We start from the raw sequence: 24,395 nt of genomic DNA, 5'->3' as shown, positions 1-24,395 counted from the left end.
GATATGCACTTCATGATGCAATGTTATGTAATGTATGATTACTTATGCAATGTTGATGTGTGGTCAGGCCTTTGGTATGGTAGGAAATGTCTGGAGATTGAGAACATTGGGTACCAGTAACCACTGGATTTATCAATTAGGATCAGTGTTCTCTGCTGAAGGGTTAGGGGATGTGTTTAGCGTGACTCCCCAAAATTCACCTTGAACTTAGAAGTCTCTTATGCCCCATGGATCTTGCTCTGAACAACCTCAAAAATGCAGAAAGGACCTCCCTTCTCTAATCAATCATGCCCTAGTCGGTTGGGACTCTGCATGTGTTGCCCCATTCACAAGTTATAAAACAACTTTTTCAGGATAGCCATCTCGATCTAACCTTCCCCAGTATCTTAGAACTGTATACCTCTGTATAACTATCTCTGAGAGATTGATTTCTCGGATTCCTAAGGTAGCTTGCCCCAATGTAAGTCTTGGAATAACTTTTGCCTCTAGTTGGCTGATCTCTGAGGGAATTCCCCTGACTAATGTCTTGTAGAGATTTGTCGAATCTCGACGTGACTTCGTTAGATCAACTGAATCTTGTAGAGATTTATCGACGTGATTACTTCAGATCGACTAAAAATTGAAGTGTCTTATCTTTCTGCTCAACGGAGTTCTTAAACATTTTTCTTCTTGATATGATCCAACGAAGTGACTGGTCGCTGCTCAACAGAGTCTCAGGCGTTCAATGATAACACGAAATTATATCATATTTTAGGACTTAATTCCATTAAATTCTATGACTATTTATTTCGGTTTACTGCATTTTATGAGATATTACGTGGTATTTTCTTCCTAATTGTCGCAGGTAGTCTATTTTGAAGAACAAGTGAAAATGGAAGAAAAGGAGGTGCAAAAAGGAGAGAAAAGGGACCAAATGCCAAAGCCCAGCCCAAAGCGCACAAGTCACCAACGTTGTGCCTGTGACGGACGTCACAGGGTGCGTGACGAGCGTCACGCAAAACAGCCTTGTGACGGACGTCACACATAGTGTGACGAGCGTCACACAATTCCACTACCTTTTTGGCGCAAGTAACGCCCTCAGAAAGACTTGAAGAAGAACGTTGAGAAGTTGGTCTCCTATATCCACGCCGTGCATGTAGCCACGTTGAAGAATGGGAGAAACGGAAAGCAGTTACCAACACTATTATAAATAGCCATCTCAAAAACCTAAAAGTCTCTCCGGTTTTTCCACGCTCATATTGCCGAAGCTCTGCCAATTTTCTTTTCACGCTTTTGCTTATTTTTTTTCTTTTCCAGCACTTAACATTGTTTATTTTATTTATTTCTTTTGCAAGCTTTACATTCTTTTTCCCTTGCAAATTTACCTTTCCCGTTTTAGCTTTTAGATATTTTTCGCATAATAGTTTCTACACCGGAAACTATTGTGCAACTTTATACTGGATTTAACCTTACGTTATATTCCAGTTTTATTTCCTTGATTTAATTTACTGTTTAATTGAAGAATCCAAGAACAAATCCTACCGGCTTGTGGTGGAGTGTTCAAGACTATTGTATTACGCATTCAGGTTCTTTAATCATTATTTAATATTTTGTTTTATTATTTATCTATATTATCTGCCTGGAATGAGTCTGTTTATGCATGATATAAATTCTTATTTATTTAGCATGTCTGGCTAATTTGCCTAGGTATCGGTATGTAAAGTAAGCAGAATAAGGGATCAAGACTGAGTCGGTCTATCTAAACTTAAAATCAAAATCAATCTTTTTACGGTCTCAACTTACAGGTTTAATAACAAGATTTTTTACAAAAGTAAAAGACATAAAGAAGTTAAAATCAATAGAGCGAGAGTTTGAGATTTTAACTGGACAGTGTAAGTTAGGCATTAATTCTAGATCAGGGCGAGAGCAAGTTTTAGAGTTAATTAAATTCTGACCTTTTCCAAAAAGTATTTTTAAAGATTGAATGTGAGGACGAGAGTTAAGCATTTGGATTTAATTATATAACCTAAGTCAACAGAGCGAGAGTTTGAGATAAGGGTGTTTAAAACGGTCAGTATTTTCTTAAAAAGAGTTTCTGCAACTTTATTGCTTTCAAAATATGGTTTTTGACTTAATTATAAGTGACAGCAACATTAATATAAAATCATGGTTTATTCAACAGAGCGAGAGTTTGAGATAGGACCTTTAACCCAATAAAGTTAACCGAAACGATTCATTTTAAAATCAAGAAACTGACAAAGACTTGATTCCCTAGTTTTGACGAACTACATACCGATATCCGTTTTATTAATATTTAATCTAGATATTAGTTTAGCTCTTAGTTTTTTCCCAAACAATCAAACATTTTCACCTTAGATTTACGTAGTAACCTTAGATAACGGTATATCGATTCATAAGTCCCTGTGGGATCGATATCTTTTAAAACTACGCGATAGAACTGTGCACTTGCAGTTTTATCCCATTCTCGACTCACCCAGTTGAGCGATCAAGTTTTTGGCGCCGTTGCCGGGGACTTTTATTCAATCGATATCGTAACTCTTCTGTTACGCTGTAGAGACTAAGGTTTCTTTTCCTTCTATTTTCTTTCTTTCGTTGATTTGTATGCCACGCACTCGCTCTCAAGGCGAACCGCTCTATTTACGAATCAACGATATCGAACTATATCTCCGAGTCTTACGACGAATTCGGGAATATCGTGCTGAAAACAATCTCCCTCCTATAGACCTTCCTGATCTCAAAGATTTTCCTTCTTTAACCGAGATGGCAGAACCAGCTCATGCTCTTAGAGATTACGCCGCTCCATCGCAAGATGAACCGCATTCAAGTATTGCTCCGCCCGCAATCGAAGCAAACAACTTTGAACTTAAACCTTCGTTGTTGCAGGCTGTGCAACAGAACCAATTCTCTGGAAATCTTACCGAAGATCCAAACCTTCATTTATCCGTATTTGTCCAATACGCTGATACTGTTAAAGCTAATGGTGTCACTTCAGAGGCAATTCGACTTCGTCTTTTTCCTTTCTCATTAAGAGATAGCGCTAGAAGATGGCTTAAATCTCTTCCTTCCAACTCAGTCACCACATGGAACGAGTTGAAGAAAGTTTTTCTTGCCCGATATTTTCCGCCAAGCAAAACAACTATGTTAAGAGCCCAGATAAACGGATTTAAACAGAAAGACAACGAGTCTCTTTTCGAAGCATGGGAAAGATACAAAGACATGATGAGACTTTGCCCACACCATGGTTTGGAAGACTGGTTAGTAATTCACACATTTTATAATGGTCTCTTATACAATACAAGGTTAACAATAGACGCCGCTGCAGGTGGTGCACTAATGAACAAACCTTACGCTGATGCTTACCAGCTTATCGAGAGCATGGCCCAAAACCACTATCAGTGGGGAACCGAACGAACAACGGTGGAAAAACCTCAACCGAAAACTGGCATGTACGAGATAAGTAACCTTGATCACGTCAATGCAAAAGTGGATGCTTTGGTCCAGAAAATTGAAAGTTTAAACGTATCACCTCCAGCCGCCGTGGTTGCTATAACTCAGAATTGCGAGGTCTGTGGAATCCAAGGCCACACTCCTGCGGAATGTCAACTCTTGACTGGAATCCAAGCAGAGCAAGTAAACTATGCTCAAGGAAGCCCCTATTCGAATACCTATAACCCAAATTGGAAGAACCATCCAAACTTCTCATATAAGAGTAATAATGCTTTATACGCACCTGGACAGTCTCCAAGTCAAGCCCCATCTATACCTCCGGGATATCAGAAACCGAATCCTAACAATAATACCCCTAGAAAATCCAACTTGGAAATCATGATGGAAAACTTTATAGCTTCCCAACAACAAACCAATAAAGATTTCTTAAACCAGAACATACACACTGGCGAACAACTTAAACAACTAGCAAGCAAAGTAGATGCCCTGGCTACCCATAACAAAATGCTGGAAACGCAAATATCTCAAGTAGCTCAACAACAAGCACCTACTGCTGCACCAACTGGTACATTCCCTGGACAACCCCAACCCAATCCGAGAAGCCAAGCTCATGCAATTATATTGAGAAGTGGAACGGAAGTGGAAGGACCGTCTGACCCAAGGATAGAAAACCAAAACCTTAAGAAATCTACTGAGGAAAGTGAACCTAAGGAAAAGGAAGAGAGTAATAAGGAAACCCTAGAAAAGAAGGAACCTTATGTACCTCCACCACCTTACAAACCACCCATACCTTACCCTCAAAGGCTTGTTAAAACCAAAGATGTAGGCCAATTTAGAAAATTTGTTGATCTCCTTAAACAATTAAACGTTACAATTCCGTTTACCGAAGCTATTACGCAGATGCCCTCATATGCTAAATTCTTAAAAGAAATTCTTTCTAATAAAAGGAAACTTGAGGATAGCGAAACCGTTACACTCCCTGCCGAATGTAGCGCTATAATCCAAAACATGCCCCCTAAACTCAAGGATCCGGGTAGTTTCTCTATACCCTGTCACATAGGAAAATTTGTCATCGACAAAGCCTTATGCGATTTAGGAGCCGGAATTAGCGTTATGCCTTTATCCATATGTAAGAAACTGGAAATGGGAGAATTAAGACCGACCAAAATGTCTGTGCAATTAGCAGATCGTTCCATCAAATATCCTGTAGGAATCCTTGAAAACGTTCCCGTACGCATAGGTCAGTTTTACATTCCCACTGACTTCACAATTATGGACATTAGAGAAGATGATACGACACCTATTATACTAGGAAGACCATTCTTAGCAACTGCCGGTGCAATCATAGACGTAAAACGAGGACGACTCACCTTCGAAGTAGGCGAAGAGAAAATTGAATTCATTCTTTCCCAATTCTTGAAAGCACCTGCAATAGAAGATACATGTTACTTCATGGATATCATCGATGAATGCATAAAAGAAGCAGAGTCAGGAGAAGACAAATCATCAGACTATCTTCTAGAGGACAAATCTAAACAATACCTAGCAATAACACCGGATCCTACGCAGTGTCTTAACAAACCAACCCCTGATTTGAAAACACTTCCCAAAAATCTGAGATATGAATTCCTAGACTTAGAACTTGAATGACCTGTGATAGTTAATGCAGATCTAGGAAGACTCGAAACAGAAAAACTCCTACATATCTTAAGAAAATATCCAACCGCACTAGGATACCACATCACCGATCTTAAAGGAATAAGCCCTTCTATTTGTATGCACCGCATCATGTTAGAAGAAGACTGTAAAACCTCTAGGGAACACCAGAGAAGACTAAATCCGATCCTAAGTGAGGTAGTAAAGAAAGAAATAACCAAGTTATTGGAAGCAGGTATTATATATCCTATATCTGATAGCAAATGGGTTAGTCCTGTACACGTCGTACCAAAGAAAGGAGGCATAACCGTTATTGAAAACGAAAAAGGAGAAACTATAACTAAACGAATCGAATCGGGATGGAGAATGTGCATTGATTATAGGAAACTAAACAAAGCAACCCGAAAAGATCATTTCCCTTTACCATTCATTGACCAAATGTTAGAACGATTAGCTAAACATTCACATTTCTGTTATTTAGACGGTTATTCAGGCTTCTTTCAAATACCAATTCACCCTGATGACCAAGAAAAGACAACATTCACATGCCCTTTTGGTACCTTCGCTTATAGACGAATGCCGTTTGGTCTGTGTAATGCCCCTGCAACTTTTCAAAGATGCATGATGGCAATATTCGCCGACTTTCTCGAAAACATCATGGAAGTATTTATGGATGACTTTTCTGTATACGGACAAAGTTTCGAAGAATGCCTTGAAAACCTGGAAAGAGTTCTGGAGCGATGTGTAAAAGTAAACTTCGTACTTAATTGGGAAAAGTGCCACTTTATGGTACAAGAAGGCATTGTTTTAGGACACATCATCTCGAACAGAGGAATTGAAGTAGACAAAGCCAAAATAGAGGTAATCGAAAATCTTCAACCCCCAAGAACTGTGAGAGAAGTACGAAGTTTTTTAGGACACGCCGGTTTTTACCGACGATTCATCAAAGACTTATCTAAGATAACTAAACCCTTAACCGGACTGTTGATGAAAGATGCTGAATTCATATTCGACGATAACTGTTTAAAAGCATTTCAAACTCTTAAACAAGCATTGATCTCCGCACCCATTATGCAGACACCAGACTGGAATGAACCATTCGAAATAATGTGCGATGCCAGTGATTATGCTGTAGGTGCTGTTTTAGGACAAAGAAAGGATAAAAAGCTTCACGTTATATATTACGCTAGCAGAACCCTGGATGAAGCACAGATGAATTATGCCACAACCGAGAAAGAACTCCTAGCAGTGGTATTTGCGCTAGATAAATTTCGTTCTTACCTGGTAGGAGCCAAAATAATAGTTTACACTGATCACACTGCTATCAGGTACCTTTTAACAAAAAAGGATGCTAAACCTAGACTCCTAAGATGGATCTTGTTACTACAAGAATTCGACTTAGAAATCAAGGACAAGAAAGGAACTGAAAACGTAGTAGCAGACCACCTCTCTAGACTTGAGAACCTTGAACCGGAAAGAACATCCATTAATGATGATTTCTCGTATGATAAACTCATAGCTACTTTGGAAGAGAACAACTCCGACATGCAAGTAGAAACCACCTTAGCTATATCTGTCACACCATGGTACGCTGATCTAGTCAATTATTTAGCTGCCGGAATAGTTCCACCTACTTTATCTTACCAGCAGAAGAAACGATTCTTCCACGACATAAAACACTATTACTGGGATGATCCCTTACTTTTCAAAAGAGGTCCCGATGGTATTTTCCGTCGATGTATACCCGAAGAAGAGGTAGAAAATATAATCCAACACTGTCACTCTGCGCCTTATGGTGGACACACAAGTACATCCAAGACCTGCTCTAAAATCCTACAAGCTGGCTTTTATTGGCCAACTATATGGAAGGACGTACATGCGGCTATTAAGGAGTGTGACAGATGTCAACGCACGGGAAACATATCTAGACGTGACGAGATGCCACAAAAAGGTATTTTGGAAGTAGAGATTTTTGACGTGTGGGGGATAGACTTCATGGGACCTTTCCCATCCTCCTTCGGTAACAAATACATACTCGTGGCAGTTGACTACGTATCAAAATGGATCGAAGCTATAGCTTCTCCAACAAATGACACCCGAGTAGTAACTAGACTCTTTAAAAATATAATATTTCCGAGATTTGGCATCCCAAGAATAGTAGTCAGTGATGGTGGATCACACTTTATATCCAAGGTACTCGAAAAACTACTACTTAAATATGGAGTGAGACATAGGATAGCAACACCTTACCACCCTCAAACCAGTGGACAAGTGGAAGTATCTAACAGAGAAATCAAGCAAATACTAGAAAAAACGGTCGCCACTTCAAGGAAAGATTGGTCATTGAAATTACCAGAAGCTTTGTGGGCATACCGAACTGCTTATAAAACTCCCATAGGGACGACCCCATTTAAGCTCATTTATGGAAAATCCTGTCACCTCCCGGTAGAATTAGAACATAAAGCCTATTGGGCTATTAGAAATTTAAATTTGAATTATAAAGCCGCCGGTGAAAAGAGAATCCTTGACATAAACGAATTAGAGGAACTCAGAAGAGACGCCTATGAAAATGCCAAAATCTATAAAGAAAGAACAAAACAATGGCATGACAAGCGTATATCAAGGAAAATCTTCAAGCAAGGCGACGCAGTACTTTTATTTAACTCTAGACTAAAGTTATTCCGGGAAAACTACGATCCAGATGGTCAGGACCTTTTCATATCACTAAAATCTTTCCCAGTGGAGCGGTAGAAATAAAAGGACAATCTACAGAACCGTTCACCGTAAACGGGCAACGTCTGAAACATTATCACTATGCGGAAACCAACGAGGATTCGCAAATTCTACACTTAGACGAAACGCCCCCAGGACTCATAGACTATATTTAACAGTTTCTTTGTCGAGCTTGCGACATTTAAACAAAGCGCTTAGTGGGAGACAACCCACAAATTAATTTGTTATTTTATTATTCTATTATTATTATCATTTCCCTATTTTTCTCTTAATTATTCTTTTAATTTCTATTTAGTATTCATTATTGATTTATTAAAAAATATATATATATATATATATATATATATATATATATATATATATATATATATATATAATAATAATAATTCTTTTCTTCTTTCGGCATTTGGCCAAATCCTGACTTAAACTCATGTTTCTTTTCTCTAGCTAACACTAACCAGATGGGACATTCTGATCGTATGGGTATCAAGTTCAGAGGAATGGCTCAGAAACAAAAGTTTGAAGAACTAGCCGCTAGAGAGATGCTACCTAGTTTATATGCTGATGATTGGGCTATGACTGCCCTTGGACTGAGACAGAGTGTCCTGTTTTTGCTGAATCAGATAGGATGGGAGACCTCCCCTATCCTGAGACACTTCACCACCTACCGGAGACTCACACTAGAATTCCTTAGTTCATTAATCTATCTACCCAGCCATGGAAAAGGAATTAGCAGAGGTTTTATCCAGTTCAGAATGTTCAATATGGAGTACCAATTTAATATTAGAGACTTCACCAACCTTTTGGGTTTTCCTACCTCCTTTGATACATTCACTGTAAGCCAGGAAGAACTTTTTGAATATAGAGAGCTTGAACACTTTTGGGGTAAGCTGACTGGAAATGATGAGCCCGAAGAACATGAGTTTCTCTCTGGAAACATACATAACCCGGCTTTTCGCTATTTCCATAAGATCCTGACCCACACTTTATTTGGGAAGAAGCCAAATAGTACTTCAGTTTCACGTGATGAACTCTTCATCATATTTTGTGCTTCCCAGAACCGTCCAGTAAACGGTGCTACTTTTATGTTAGCTAATTTGGACCACCTTATCCAGGATGAGCGAGCACCCATTAGAATAGGCGGTTTGATCACTATGATAGGTAATGCTATTGGATTACGTCAGCCTATGCTTGACCTTAGCCCTTTTTGTGGCATTACTACTATGAGTATACCCTTCCTCTTCAACACTATGTTTATAGCAAACATAGGGTCTGATGAGTTCGAGCTTATTATTGATAACCAGGTTCTCTGCCTATTCACCATGCCCGATCCTAGAACTAGTGTTCATAACCAAAGGAACTGGCTCTATAACCTGAATGAAACCCTAACTCCTGCTGGATCCACTGAATCCATCCAGGACTATGAGATTTGTGATGACTATGAGCACTATGTTGACCATATCTCTCAAGCTGAATCTGACCCTCAGACACCATCCGGCTATCATGATATTGACCCCCCTCCTCAGCCTGTTCCGACCGAAGAATCAGCCATGCCTGATCTCCGACGTCATATGCCAGGAACGGATATTAAAACCGTCATTGAATCTTTGATGTCAGAACAAGACGCCCTCAGGGAAGATTTCCACAACTTGAGGCATGAAGTCCTAGAATACATGAGCAACACGGCAAGTCAGTTACGTATGTTACGGCATCGTGTTAACTCTTTTGCTCCTCCGGCCAGAGATCCGAAGATAGATGGAATTTAGTTATTTCTTTCTAAGTTATTTAGTTTTAGGCTAGATTTTTCATTAATGTTGTTTGAATTCATGTTCGCATTTATTTTCCTTTCATTTCATTGTTTTCCCTTCCTGTATTACATTATGTTAATTTTATTAAAGCTTTTATTTATTTAATTTATGCAATGGCTATGTTCTCTACTGTTCTACTGTTACTCAGAATAAATTATTATTATGAGAAATAGAATAGCATGCAACACAAATTAATTAGCTAAATTAAATAGAACAATCTAAAAAAAAACCAAATAAAACAAAATAATCAAAATAAATTCATCTCCAGATTAATTATGTGAAGCGCTGCTGAATGCCCTGCCAAAAAGAACTGTGTGACGAGCGTCACACACTCCATGACGAACGGCACGCACAACTCCTGTTACGAACGTCACACCCTTGTGACGAGCGTAACGCCCCTCAGACATGTGAACGTTAGGGAGCCGTTGGAGACGAACGTTACACCCCTTACCTTTTTACATTCCCCATTCACTTTTCATTTAACCACACTTAATTACTCTTCAACCACTTTTTCTTTCTATCTTCCAACCCTTCTCCTATAAATACCTACCAAAACTTCCTTCATTCACCACAAAACAATTCTCTCATATCAAATACATTTCTTTTTCTTTCCAAATCATCCCTTCAAAAATTCATCACAATGGCGGGAAATCAAAATTTCGGAAATATCATCTTCCGATCCGGAGATGACAACTACCAGCAAGAGCAATTCGAACGTTTCCAACAGCGAGGCGTCGCTTCCACCAGGTACCCCGATTTAACTTGTTTACAACAATTAGGATTACTCCAAGGTATCGAATGGATGCTCCGCCTAGCCGACTTAACCTTCCTTTGCACTCATAATCAACCCACCTACCCATCCCTAACCTTAGAATTCTTAAGTTCATACGCCTACACCACTCCCGCCGGTGAAGACGAATTTTTAACCGGTACCGCAACCTTCCGTATGTTCAACACCGAGTACTCCTTAACCCAAAACCAATTGAGTACCATGTTACAATTTCCCATAGAAGGTCAGGTACACCCCAGAATCCCTCCAAACTCAAACTGGAACACAATTGGCGTTTTTGGCCTTTTTAAGAAAATTACCGGTATAGATACCTACAACTGGGAAGAACTCCTTCTCTCCCATATACATAACCCCACTATCCGGTACTTCATCCGCATCTTGCAAAACACAATTTTTGGAAGACCAAACAACAGCAAGGTCAACTCAAAGGAGCTATTTTTCCTCCAATGCGTCTTCGAACCGGATACTCAGGTAAACGCCGCCTCTTTTCTCTTTCATCATATCCGCACCTTATGTGCTAGAGGCCGGCAACCCTTTATAATTGGTGGATTAATAACATCCATAGCACTTGGCCTGAACCTAGGGGATAAACTCCAAACTTTAGAATCCCTACCTCCCCTGTCTATGGATATCAGCTATTGCCGCTCCAGCCGCCTGATTAAAAACAGAGTAGGCGGAGGATATTATCTTATGGTGAACAACCAGGCTGTCCCAAGCGTTGTTCTACTAAATATCGCCCTAACTGATGTCACAAACCCCGACCGCCACCTCTATGATCTAAACGCTCCTGAAACCACCGAGCCTTTACAAACAAACCCACAAACAGATGAGTTTGAAGAAATGGAACAAGGTGATCATCCTCCTACACAACATTCAGCCCCGCTCAACCCTTCCGGTAATGCAACTGGCCCATCCTCCCAACGTCGTCGACGAAGAAGGCCTGCAACCAACGACGACATTATGGATGCTATCGATGGAATGCAGGCACAGAATGTCGAGATGCTGCAGATGATGCATCAAATGCAACAGCAACAAGACGCTAGGAATGCCATAACCGACCAGCGGTTTACTGAGTTGTTTAGCAGGTTCGACAACTTAGACATACGTCAAAGATCACCAGGTCCAAGAACTAGAGGCGGAAGGCAGCCTTAGTTGTTATTTTCTTTGCATTTCCATTATGTATTTCTTTCCCTTAAAACATTGAGGACAATGTTTAGTTTAAGTATGGGGGGGAAACAATATTCTTCCTATTTCCATTTTTCAAGTATGTTACCTTCCCTTTCATTGTTATTTCCCTTTCTTACTATCTAAAAAAAAAAAAAAAAAAAAAAAAAAGTCCGAGTGTGAAATATTTCTATTATCTATTCCCTCAATTTTCTTGAGCCATAACAAAAAAAAAAAAAAAATTTTAACACACCCAATAAGTATAAAGGTTGCTTACTTTATAAAACTTGAGTGAAATCAAGACAAAAAATCATTACCATAACAACGCTCTGAGAACCTCAACATGTTAGATCAGGATAAGTATCTATTATACAAATCCCTCGAACTTTTAGCTTTAGAGTAACCCCCGAGTAGTTTATACGAGAAGTCAGCACCATCTTAATAGCAAACTACGTGGAGAACCGATGAATATAAGTGAATGACTCCCAAAGTAACATAAAATATATGAATATATCAGGAAATGCACTGATTAAATTAGGTGACCCTTACCAGATCATTTAATCTAAAGGTTGCAGATCATGCAAAAACACAATATGAAAAATCCATTATGAGTTGGTTCAGTAGGTATCTGGTACTGAACTCGGTAGGGCGGACTACGGTTCGATCCCCCACAATTTGCAATGGACTGAATAACGAAGTTATCCGACTTATGTACCAGAACTTCTAGCTAAAAGCGGATCATAATCACTAACCGGTTACTCCACTATGTGCGCGAAAAGATAAAGGGCTTAATGTGATTTCGCTAGAATGAAAGCGGGTGAAATAAAAGTAAAGGAACTAGGATAGCTATAATGGCAGTACTTGAACTGATTTGCATAAGGTAGGGTTATCTAAGTTGTAACGGTAGTTGTTGATGTCAAGACTAAACTCAAAATTGCTTCTAAACAAAATCCATTTGCAACCTATTACGAATTGATGTGTGTTTTGAAACTTCGCCGGGCTAAATTTTTGAAAACGATTTCTATACTGAATTTTTGCTTGAGGACAAGCAAAGATCTAAGTATGGGGGAGTTTGATAACACGAAATTATATCATATTTTAGGACTTAATTCCATTAAATTCTATGACTATTTATTTCGGTTTACTGCATTTTATGAGATATTACGTGGTATTTTCTTCCTAATTGTCGCAAGTAGTCTATTTTGAAGAACAAGTGAAAATGGAAGAAAAGGAGGTGCAAAAAGGAGAGAAAAGGGACCAAATGCCAAAGCCCAGCCCAAAGCGCACAAGTCACCAACGCTGTGCCTGTGACGGACGTCACAGGGTGCGTGACGAGCGTCACGCAAAACAGCCTTGTGACGGACGTCACACATAGTGTGACGAGCGTCACACAATTCCACTACCTTTTTGGCGCAAGTAACGCCCTCAGAAAGACTTGAAGAAGAACGTTGAGAAGTTGGTCTCCTATATCCACGCCGTGCATGTAGCCACGTTGAAGAATGGGAGAAGCGGAAAGCAGTTACCAACACTATTATAAATAGCCATCTCAAAAACCTAAAAGTCTCTCCGGTTTTTCCACGCTCATATTGCTGAAGCTCTGCCAATTTTCTTTTCACGCTTTTGCTTATTTTTTTTTTCTTTTCCAGCACTTAACATTGTTTATTTTATTTATTTCTTTTGCAAGCTTTACATTCTTTTTCCCTTGCAAATTTACCTTTCCCGTTTTAGCTTTTAGATATTTTCCGCATAATAGTTTCTACACCGGAAACTATTGTGCAACTTTATACTGGATTTAACCTTACGTTATATTCCAGTTTTATTTCCTTGATTTAATTTACTGTTTAATTGAAGAATCCAAGAACAAATCCTACCGGCTTGTGGTGGAGTGTTCAAGACTATTGTATTACGCATTCAGGTTCTTTAATCATTATTTAATATTTTGTTTTATTATTTATCTATATTATCTGCCTGGAATGAGTCTGTTTATGCATGATATAAATTCTTATTTATTTAGCATGTCTGGCTAATTTGCCTAGGTATCGGTATGTAAAGTAAGCAGAATAAGGGATCAAGACTGAGTCGGTCTATCTAAACTTAAAATCAAAATCAATCTTTTTACGGTCTCAACTTACAGGTTTAATAACAAGATTTTTTACAAAAGTAAAAGACATAAAGAAGTTAAAATCAATAGAGCGAGAGTTTGAGATTTTAACTGGACAGTGTAAGTTAGGCATTAATTCTAGATCAGGGCGAGAGCAAGTTTTAGAGTTAATTAAATTCTGACCTTTTCCAAAAAGTATTTTTAAAGATTGAATGTGAGGACGAGAGTTAAGCATTTGGATTTAATTATATAACCTAAGTCAACAGAGCGAGAGTTTGAGATAAGGGTGTTTAAAACGGTCAGTATTTTCTTAAAAAGAGTTTCTGCAACTTTATTGCTTTCAAAATATGGTTTTTGACTTAATTATAAGTGACAGCAACATTAATATAAAATCATGGTTTATTCAACAGAGCGAGAGTTTGAGATAGGACCTTTAACCCAATAAAGTTAACCGAAACGATTCATTTTAAAATCAAGAAACCGACAAAGACTTGATTCCCTAGTTTTGACGAACTACATACCGATATCCATTTTATTAATATTTAATCTAGATATTAGTTTAGCTCTTAGTTTTTTCCCAAACAATCAAACATTTTCACCTTAGATTTACGTAGTAACCTTAGATAACGGTATATCGATTCATAAGTCCCTGTGGGATCGATATCTTTTAAAACTACGCGATAGAACTGTGCACTTGCAGTTTGTATCCCATTCTCGACTCACCCAGTTGAGCGATCATTCAACGCTTGTTGTGATCAATCAAAATAATTTTCCCCTGCTTAACGGAGTTCTCGGGTGTTTGGTCTCCTGACGTGATCAACTGGAGTGATTTACTTCCTTGACTATCTGATCTTTGGAGAGATTCGCCGAATCTCGACCTAACTGTCTCAAAATGACTAAATCTTGCTGAAATATCTTGACATAACTATTTCAAATTAATTGAAATATGAAACACTTTGTCCTTCTACTCAATAGAGTTCTTGGACATTCTGCTCCTTGATCACATGGAATGGTTGGTTGTTGCTCAACGGAGTCTCGGGCATTCAACACTTGTTGTGATAAATCAAAATAATTTTCCCCTGCTCAACGGAGTCTCTGGCGTTTGTCTCTCTGAGTACGATCAAATCAAGGTGACCTATCTCTGCTCAACGGAGGTCTCAGGTGTTATGTCATATGATTCAATCAGTTGAAGTAATTTGCCTCTGCTTAACAAAGTCTTTAGGCATCATTCTCTTCTGGGGATATCAAGCTTTCCAATGACCATTCATTATGGGAAGTCTCTTGACATCAAATGCTCACTCACGAGTAACACATGTTCATTTTTAGCAATGATAATAACAATGTCATGTTTATGCTAGTTTTCAAATCCAAGCATGCTCACTGAAATTATGACATATAATGAATGCATCACTGATAATAAATGTCATATCAATATCAGCATAAATTATCAGTAAATTATTGAGGATTCAGTTTTAACACGATTGTTCTGACCATAGTGCGCTTTCGAAATAAACCCTGCTTCAATTAGGTCTTCTGAGGGTTGTAACGTGGCCTGGTTCACGGTTTTAGAAAGAAAGGATATAAGGCTCGAACCTATCCTAACCCTCCCACTCTTCGTGATGTTCTCCAGTCATACGTTCATCTAGTTTGATACAAGCGCTCCTCTTCCAAAAGGGATTGAGAGTAAAAAGGAACCCACGAGGTTTTCAGTGTGGCAGTTACCCTGCTCTTGTTTGGTTTGTAGTCACACGAATTTGTTCTTGTTGAGGATTTTCTTTTGATTCCTCTTTCTGTTTCATTTTTTCATTTCCTTATTTTTGCTGGATTGGTTCAGATTTACAATCCACGCGGATGCCCTAATTTTTGCCTAAGTCACTCGTTTTCGAGTTTTCGACTTAGCGGGCTTTCTTTCTTTTGATTTCTGATTTTTTTTGTTTTTCCTGTTTCTTTTTGTTTCGAAACAAATCGTGTGACATCTATCTGTTTGATTGGAATGGGTTGTGACCGCCTCGTGCCTATGTGGGTGAGGGACAACCGATTGGAATTTGGTGTTTTCCGACCTCTTGTGAGGGATAAGATATGGTTGATCCTCAGATAGGACACTCCTTGTGAACACTTGGTTAAACTGACTGACGACTACCCTGCCCCTGTTTGAGATTAAGGGTTTTATATTCAGAAAGAAACTCCTACTCCTTGACTCAAATGGGTTAACTAGGGATTATCTTCCTTATATCTCTGGTGTTTGGGATTTGAAACAATGCCTTACATCATCGGCAAGGTTTTATTCAAAAGCGTACGAGCAGTGATTTCAATTCGTGTTTTTAATTTCATCATCCTCCTCTTAAAACCAACATTTGAATATTGACAAGATAAAGTATGAGTGGACACGAATGGATTTATTCAAAACATGCATATTCATTTCAATGTTATTATTATTCAAAAACAAACAAGTTTATTACAAATGAATGCTACAAATGACAATCAAGAAAATCACACATGAACATGTTTTAACCAAACTAATGACTACGGGCATAATTGGCCTTATTCAGATCCTCAGACTGGAATTATTAGGCTGGCAGTAGATATCATGACCATCTTCAAGGATATCCTTCTCAAACTCTTTTCATAGGTGCAGACCCTTCAAATCTACCCCAACTTCCACTTGTATTGGTCGCGATATTGCAGATGTGCCCTCTTGTGGAGGCATGGGAGTGTTCATTATGTTCAGGCCTTGCGGCGTGAACACAATAACCTTTGAATCAATCAAGTCTTGTACCTTGTACTTGAGGACATTGTAATTCTCGATCGAGTGCCCTGGTGTTCCAGAGTGGTACTCACAACTGACATTCATGTCATAATCTGGAGGAAGAGGTGTTGGAGGGGCCTTAGCTTCTCTTAGCTGCACCAACGAGCTATTAAGCAACAGAGGTAGAAGTCGACCATATGACATAGGCACTAGATCAAACTTCTTTGGAGGCCTTCTTGGTCCATGTCTTTCTTGTTGATCAAAGTTTCACCGCTGATTTGGATACTGATTCGACACAGGGTTCCTTTGCCTTGGTCGGGGGACATGATATGGCCGCTGATACGGAGCCCTTGGAGGTTCAGGATGTGGATGGAATCCACGAGGATGCTCCCGAGGTGGAATGGGGTCAGGCACGCTTACCGGGGTGACCGCTTCTGGTACAACAGTTGGCACGGGATTGCCTTCCTTCCTCAGCATCGACTGCAGGATCTCCATGATCAGGCTCATCTGGGTCTTCAGCTGGTTGATTTCAACCATCAATGCTTCTTGACCTCTTCGTAGTTCTTCCATGGTGGTCTGCGACATGCCTCTAGTTCAATACGGATGTCGGGCAATCAGCTTGGTGGTAATGGTTTGTTTGACAAAAGGCCAAGTGATAGTGAGATTGGTCTCATGAAATGCAGGATGTTATGTGGATGATGCATGAGTATTATATTTTCTTTTATCATTTATGATGCATGAATGCATGGATTTACGGTTACACAAGCATGGCTTTCACAAGTCGGACACGCGATCATGCGTAGTATCACAGGCTCAAGATACGGATGGAGGATAACACTGATTGCTTTCCAAAACAGGGATCTCATTGGTTCTAGTCTAGGGTTAGATACGGACCCCAGAGTCATTGATTCATTTGGCTATTTGGTGCTTACGGCAAAAGCTTATCGGTCGTCAACTCCCTCAATGAGCCTCTTTTGGGTGAGATCTTCATACCGATCCACGCGAGAAAAGCTTCTCGGGGACCCGTACTACGCGACCATCAATCTTAATTGGCCGAAGGTTCAATGTTCTACAAAGGTCCTTAGAGTCATATATCCTAATGAAGACATTGATCGCTTACGTCAAAAGCTCGACGATCGTCAACGTCTCCAAAAGAATCTACTCTAAGCAAAGTTCTCGTATCGACCCTTACGAGAAAAGCTTCTCGGTGCCCCATACTACTCAACCTCTTCTATGAAGTTTGCACTCTAGACTCGGGTAGAGAGTCTTTCCCACATGGTTACTTGCAATTGGAGTACCATCCATCACTACCATTGAATCGTGAAACCACATAATAGATTACAAAATTTAAAGCAAAAGGCAATAATAAGCCAAATAATCAAAGGATAGACATACAAACGTGCGAGGAAGCAACCTAAATTAGGCTTGACTTGCTTAGGGAGGTGTCCCCAGCAGAGTCGTCAGCTGTCGCTACGCGAAAAATAAAGAGTCGGCATCGGTTTTTATTTATTCAAAAGGAATGGGAAAATATCGAGAAAACCCCAAAGAATGGTCGTCGCAACCACGAACAGGTTCGGAAGTCGGTTATGCAAGGGGAAGGTATTAGCACCCCTCACATCCATGGTACTCCATGGGAACCATCTAGGATATTTATGCTTATGTGTGTATTGTTTATCGAATGCTTGCTTGCCAAAGGTTTGCGGAGTGGAGGTAGATTTTAAATTAGTGTGCTCGCCAAGGATTGGGATCCTCATGCCTACATATGCCCACTTGTTTAAGTGAGAAATCAGAGCCCCGTAGTTCGTGGGTTTTAAAATGTTTGTTTGTTTGGTTGATTTTATTACCTCGAAGAAGGGTTTTCGATTATGCCGCCCTAAGGCTCAAACAAAAGGTTTGAATGCGTTAGATTGTTTTTAAGTTTTGAGAAAGTGTTATTGATTTTGGATTGCACTAAAGACTATAGATAAAGGTGAATACCTCAAACTATCAAGCCAAACGTCTTGTGTTCGAAGCATTCAGAATGAGTGTAGGAAAGCTCCAGTCTCATCCCTTCTTTATCGCTTAAGGCTCGTGACGTACGATCCTAATCGCCATTTATTATATTTTTGAATCTGATTTTAAAAAGACCACTTTACATTGGATAAAGGGTTTTCTTATGGATTTTTGATTTGAAAGAAGAGACCGCTTGATGTTGGATCAAGGGTTTGACTATCGATGATGGAAGAATGATCGTTCCTAATGCCTAAGGAGTAGCTATAAAGCAATAAAAGAAAGCAAGTAAAAGTATACATCGGAATGGGGGGGGGTACATGTAAAGTACAAGGGAGTGCAAGAAATAAAAGGCAATCGAAAGGAAATTAATTTTGAAGATTATTCAAGTCCTAAAACTAGGGGAACATGCAAGATTGAACTATTTCTAAACCTAGGGGTAAAATTGTCGTTTCACAACTATGGATAATCGAATTAAATCTCTACTTATAAAAATCCTAATTAAAACAATTAATTCTAAACTATATCTAATTACTCTAAAAAGTCTAAGAGATTATCTAATTAATCCTAATTCTAAAATTTAATCAAACTTCCTAATCAAAGTTAATATTTCTAAAATTCAATTAGATCTAAATTCTAAAATTTCTAACCTAATCTAAAAATTCTAATGTTCTAAATTAATCATAACCAAGTTTCTAATTAAATTTCTAGTCCCTAATCTAATTCTTCTAACCAAAATTAGACCATATAAAATCTAGTTAATACTAATTTACAATTATCAACAAAACATAAAAGAATACAATGAAAAAAAAGGACATAAGAATTTGCACTCGGGCCTTGATTGATGGAAAGGAAAGCAGGCCCACTCTGAAGTACATGAAGGTACTAATTGGTCTTGGTATGGATTGGGCGCTACTGAGGCCCATGTGCCACCATTGATGGATACACGGGAGTATGTTCAAGAGCAGGGGGTGCAAATTGGTTTATGGACTGGAGCTAGTAGATGGATTGGGCTTAAGGCCCAACTAAACAAGGGTGCACATAATTTACACAGCATGGGAAACTCCTTCGAAACACCATGTTCCAAATGAACCACACCCTTGCTATCTCCGCCACACCAGAATCGTCTTCGGAGGCGGCGAAAGCCCTATCATATCAGAATCATCTTAGATTGACCGCCCCCTCCTCCTCAACTGAGATACAACCGTTGTTGGTTCTATGTGTTGGCATCAATTTTGGTAAAACCTAGAGTGTTCACAAGTTGTCACAAGTGTTGTCTTGACATGAGATAACATGTTCCTGCAGGGTGTTTAAAATGTGGATGTGCAGGATTTTGCTGAGATGTCAGACCCGATGCCATGACATCTGTATACAAAACATTCAGTCTGAATGTTATATATTGTATGATTGTGCTTTTTATGCTAATCTATGTGTGATTGATGAGATGATTGAACGCGCCATTCAATCAGTAATTACAACCAAATTGACTTATTTCCCAACGAGATATTATCAGCTGTCATAAGATGATACGAATGGAAAATAGTTTTAGGGTTTTATGATGTCCAAGCCCAACCAAACACTTCTATATAAAGGGCATGGAAAACCTGGTTTTAATACATAATAAATAACGAACGAAATATGGAGAGAGAATAAGGGTTTTAGTCTTGTGTGGTCATGTGTATTGTGAGCCATTCATTCATCCATAGATGATTGAATTGGACTGACTTTTGAGTTGTAATTTGTCCACTCTAAGCTTTGAAGCATGAGTGTGTGTTTACTTAGTTGAAGCTTTTAAGAAAGATCAAGTATTTGTTCTTGAAGAGTGTCTTCTTTCATTGTAATATTTGTTTTTACATCACTGTTGTGATTGAGGGGGAGTGAGTAGGATCTCATATCTAAGAGTTCTTAGATAGAAGTCACACGGGTAGAGATTAGGTGAAATGACTGTAACTTGAAGTTGTTTACTGAGAGTCTTTGAACTAATTCTGTTTAGTGGATTTCCTTCCTGGCTTGGTAGCCCCCAGACGTAGGTGAGTTTGCACTGAACTGGGTTAACAATTGCTTGTGTCACTTGTATTACTGTTCTTTATCTTTTATCCTGTTTATATTGTTCAGATATTAGTTTCGTGACATTACCTTCGACATCTCATATCTGATACCAGAATTTCAATTGGTATCAGAGCAGGCATCCTGCTCTGGTTCTGGGTGAGATCTAGGGACGTTACTTTCTGGTACTATAGATAGAGACGGAGGATCTGTTCACAGACCACCAATTCTGGATGGATCTAACTATGACTACTGGAAACCTTGAATTGTAGCCTTCCTGAAATCTTTGGATAATAAGGCTTGGAAGGATGTTCTAACAGGCTGGAAACATCCAGTTATTACTAAGGAAGGAGAAGTTACAACTGATAAGAAGGCTAAGGAACAATGGACCAAGGAGGAGGATGATCTAGCCCTTGGAAACTCTAAAGCATTGAATGCTATATTCAATGGGGTTGATAAGAACATATTCAGACTGGTGAACAACTGGGAGGTGGCTAAAGATGCTTGGAACATTCTCAAAACCACTCATGAAGGCACCTTTAGAGTGAAGATGTCTAGATTGCAGCTGCTCACTACCAAGTTTGAAAATTTGAGGATGAAAGAAGATGAAAATATTCATGACTTTCATATGAATATCATTGAAATTGCTAATGCCTCAGGAGCCCTGGGTGAGAAGATGTCAGATGAAAAACTAGTGAGGAAAATACTCAGGTCACTTCCTAAGAGATTTGCCATGAAAGTGACAGCCATAGAAGAATCTCAAGACATTTGCAATATGAGAGTGGATGAGCTAATTGGATCCCTCCAAACATTTGAGTTAGGAATGTGTGATGGATTTGAAAAGAAAGTCAAAAGCATAGCCTTCATGTCAAACACTGAAGAGAAAGAGGAAGAAAGTGGTCAAGATACTGATAAAGATCTGGCAAATGATGTAGCATTACTGGGGAGACAGTTCAACAAACTTCTGAAAAACATGGATGTAAGGTCTAAGTCTAATGTCAAGAACATCTCATCTGACATCAATAGGTCCAATGATGCTGAAAGAAGAACAAGATCTGATGAAAAGTCCAAACAAGGAAAAGGAGTTAAGTGCCATGAATGTGATGGGTATGGACACATTAGAGCTGAATATGGGACCTACCTCAAGAAATAGAAGAAGAGTCTTGCTGCTACTTGGTCTGATGAAAGTGAAACAGATGGAGAGTCTGTAAATCTTGTGACTGCCTTGACTGGAAGATGGGGTTCTGATGAAGACTCAAGTGATGATGAAGTAACCTTTGATGAGTTAGCCACTACCTACAGAAAGTTGTGTCATAGAAGTGAAGAAGTGTGTCAACAAGTGGAAAGTCAGAAGAAATTGATAACACAACTGAAGGATGAGAAGACAGAACACTTGGAAACCATCTCTAAGTTGAAGACTAAAGCAGTGTTCTTGAACTCCAAACTGGATGAGATGACAAAGTATGTCAGAATGCTAAACAATGGATCTGACACCTTAGATGGAAAAATGGCAGGAGACAAGTCTGGCCTTGGGTTCAATGAATCCAAACCTGAGTGTAGTCACACTAATAGCAAACCAAAGATGTCACATCATGTGTCACAACATCATAAGGAAAGACAACATAAAGGAAAACACCAAAGATGGAGATGTCATTACTGTGGAAAATTTGGCCATATAAAATCATTCTGCTTTAAGTTGTATGGCTATCCTAGTCCTTCTCATCATTAACCTAGACCCAAACATCACATCCCTGTCAACAGAAAACAATGGGTTCCTAGGAATGTTGCTACTAACCTGATAGCTCACACTTCCTTCAGAGTTTCAGCCAAAGAAGACTGGTATTTTGACAGTGGATGCTCCAAACACATGACTGGAAGCAAAAACCTGCTAATTGGCCTTCATCCTCATGCCACCAGCTATGTAATCTTTGGTGATGGAGCAAAGGGTGAAATCAAGGGGACTGGAAAGCTAAACTGCCCTAGAGTCCCTAACCTTGACAATGTGCTACTTGTTAAAGGACTGACTGCAAACCTAATCAGCATCAGTCAACTATGTGACCAAGGTCTAAATGTAAACTTCACAAAAACTGAATGTCTGATTACTAATAAAGAAAATGAAGTGATCATGAAAGGAGTCAGGTTTAAGGACAACTGTTATATGTGGAGTTCTCAAGAAACTGGTTATTCTTCAATGTGTACTCTAGCCAAAGAAGAAGAAGTGAAGCTATGGCATCAAAAATCGGGCCATTTGCATCTTAAAGGAATGAAGAGGATTATATCTGTTGAAGCTGTCAGAGGAATCCCAAACTTAAAGATTAATGAAGGAAGAGTTTGTGGGGAGTGTCAGATTGGAAAATAGACAAAGATGTCACATCAGAAGCTCAGATACGACACCACTTCTAGAGTGTTGGAACTTCTCCACATGGACTTAATGGGACCTATGCAGGTGGAAAGTCTTGGTGGAAAAAAGTATGCTTATGTGGTGGTGGATGACTTCTCCAAATACACCTGGGTCAATTTTATAAGGGAAAAATCTGTTGTATTTGAGGTATTCAAAGATCTTTGCCTAATACTTCAAAGAGAGAAAGAAAGTCAGGTTATCAGAATCAGAAGTGATCATGGGAAAGAATTTGAGAACAAAAAATTTGTTGGATTCTGTGCATCTGAAGGAATTAGTCATGAGTTCTCATCTCCCATTATCCCTCAGCAAAATGGTGTAGTAGAAAGGAAAAATAGAACTCTCCAAGAATCTGCCAAAGCTATAATTCATGCTAAGAAATTACCCTACCACTTCTGGGCTGAATCTATGAACACAACCTGCTATGTTCACAACAGAGTAACCTTGAAGAAAGGGACTCCTACTACTTTATATGAAGTCTGGAAAGGAAGAAAACCTACTGTCAAATACTTCCATGTGTTTGGTAGTAAATGGTATATCTTGACTGATCGTGAACAAAGAAGGAAGATGGATCCCAAGAGTGATGAAAGAATATTTCTGGGCTACTCAACAAACAACAGAGCATTTAGAGTCTTTAATTCCAGAACAAAAGTAATGATGGAATCTATCAATGTTGTGGTTGATGATCAACAGACTGATGTCACAGACGATGTTGAGACATCTCTAAATAATGCCCCAGCTGATTTCCCAAACAAAAGTAATGAGAGTAACTCACTCAAGCTGAACCTGAAGCTGACAAAATTAATAAGGGACCCTCTATCAGAATTCAGAAGGATCATCCTAAAGATCTCATTATAGGAGACCCAAATAAAGGGGTCACAACTAGATTAAGGGAAGTGATCTCACATGGTTGTTTTGTGTCCAAGATTGAGCCTAGGAATGTCAAGGAAGCCTTGAATGATGAATTCTGGATCAATTCCATGCATGAAGAGTTAGGCTAATTCAAGAGAAATGAAGTATGGGAACTGGTTCCAAGACCTGAAGGAATAAATGTTATTGGAACAAAGTGGGTTTACAAGAATAAATCTGATGAACAAGTGGTGGTTACTAAAAATAAAGCAAGATTAGTAGCACAAGGATACACTCAAGTTAAAGGAGTTGACTTTGATGAAACATTTGCCCCTGTAGCTCGCCTTGAGTCCATTAGACTATTGCTTGAAGTGGCATGTATTCTGAAGTTTAAACTGTTCCAAATGGATGTAAAAAGTGCCTTCTTGAATGGTTACTTAAATGAGGAAGTGTATGTTGAACAACCTAAAGGGTTTACAGATCCAAATCTTCCAAAGCATGTGTATAAGTTGAGGAAAGCCCTCTATGGTTTGAAACAAGCTCCTAGGGCTTGGTATGATAAACTCATAGTGTTTCTCATTAACAATGGATACAGGAAGGGAGGCATTGACAAGACCTTATTTGTTAAGAATGAAGGAGGAAAACTCATGGTGGCTCAAATATATGTG

At 39.0% G+C, this 24,395-nt stretch overlaps 1 pseudogene; it reads right to left on the bottom strand.

Annotated features, from left to right (window-relative positions):
• Positions 1–3,145: 3,145 nt before the first annotated feature.
• On the bottom strand, positions 3,146–3,245 carry LOC127116425 (uncharacterized; annotated as a pseudogene).
• Positions 3,246–24,395: the final 21,150 nt, after the last annotated feature.

This window comes from Lathyrus oleraceus, chromosome 1 (genome assembly GCF_024323335.1).
Source record: "Lathyrus oleraceus cultivar Zhongwan6 chromosome 1, CAAS_Psat_ZW6_1.0, whole genome shotgun sequence".
NCBI classification, from domain to species: domain Eukaryota; kingdom Viridiplantae; phylum Streptophyta; class Magnoliopsida; order Fabales; family Fabaceae; genus Lathyrus; species Lathyrus oleraceus.
The sequence above is the reverse complement of the archived record's forward strand: the minus strand, read 5'-3'. Positions and strand labels throughout refer to the sequence as shown.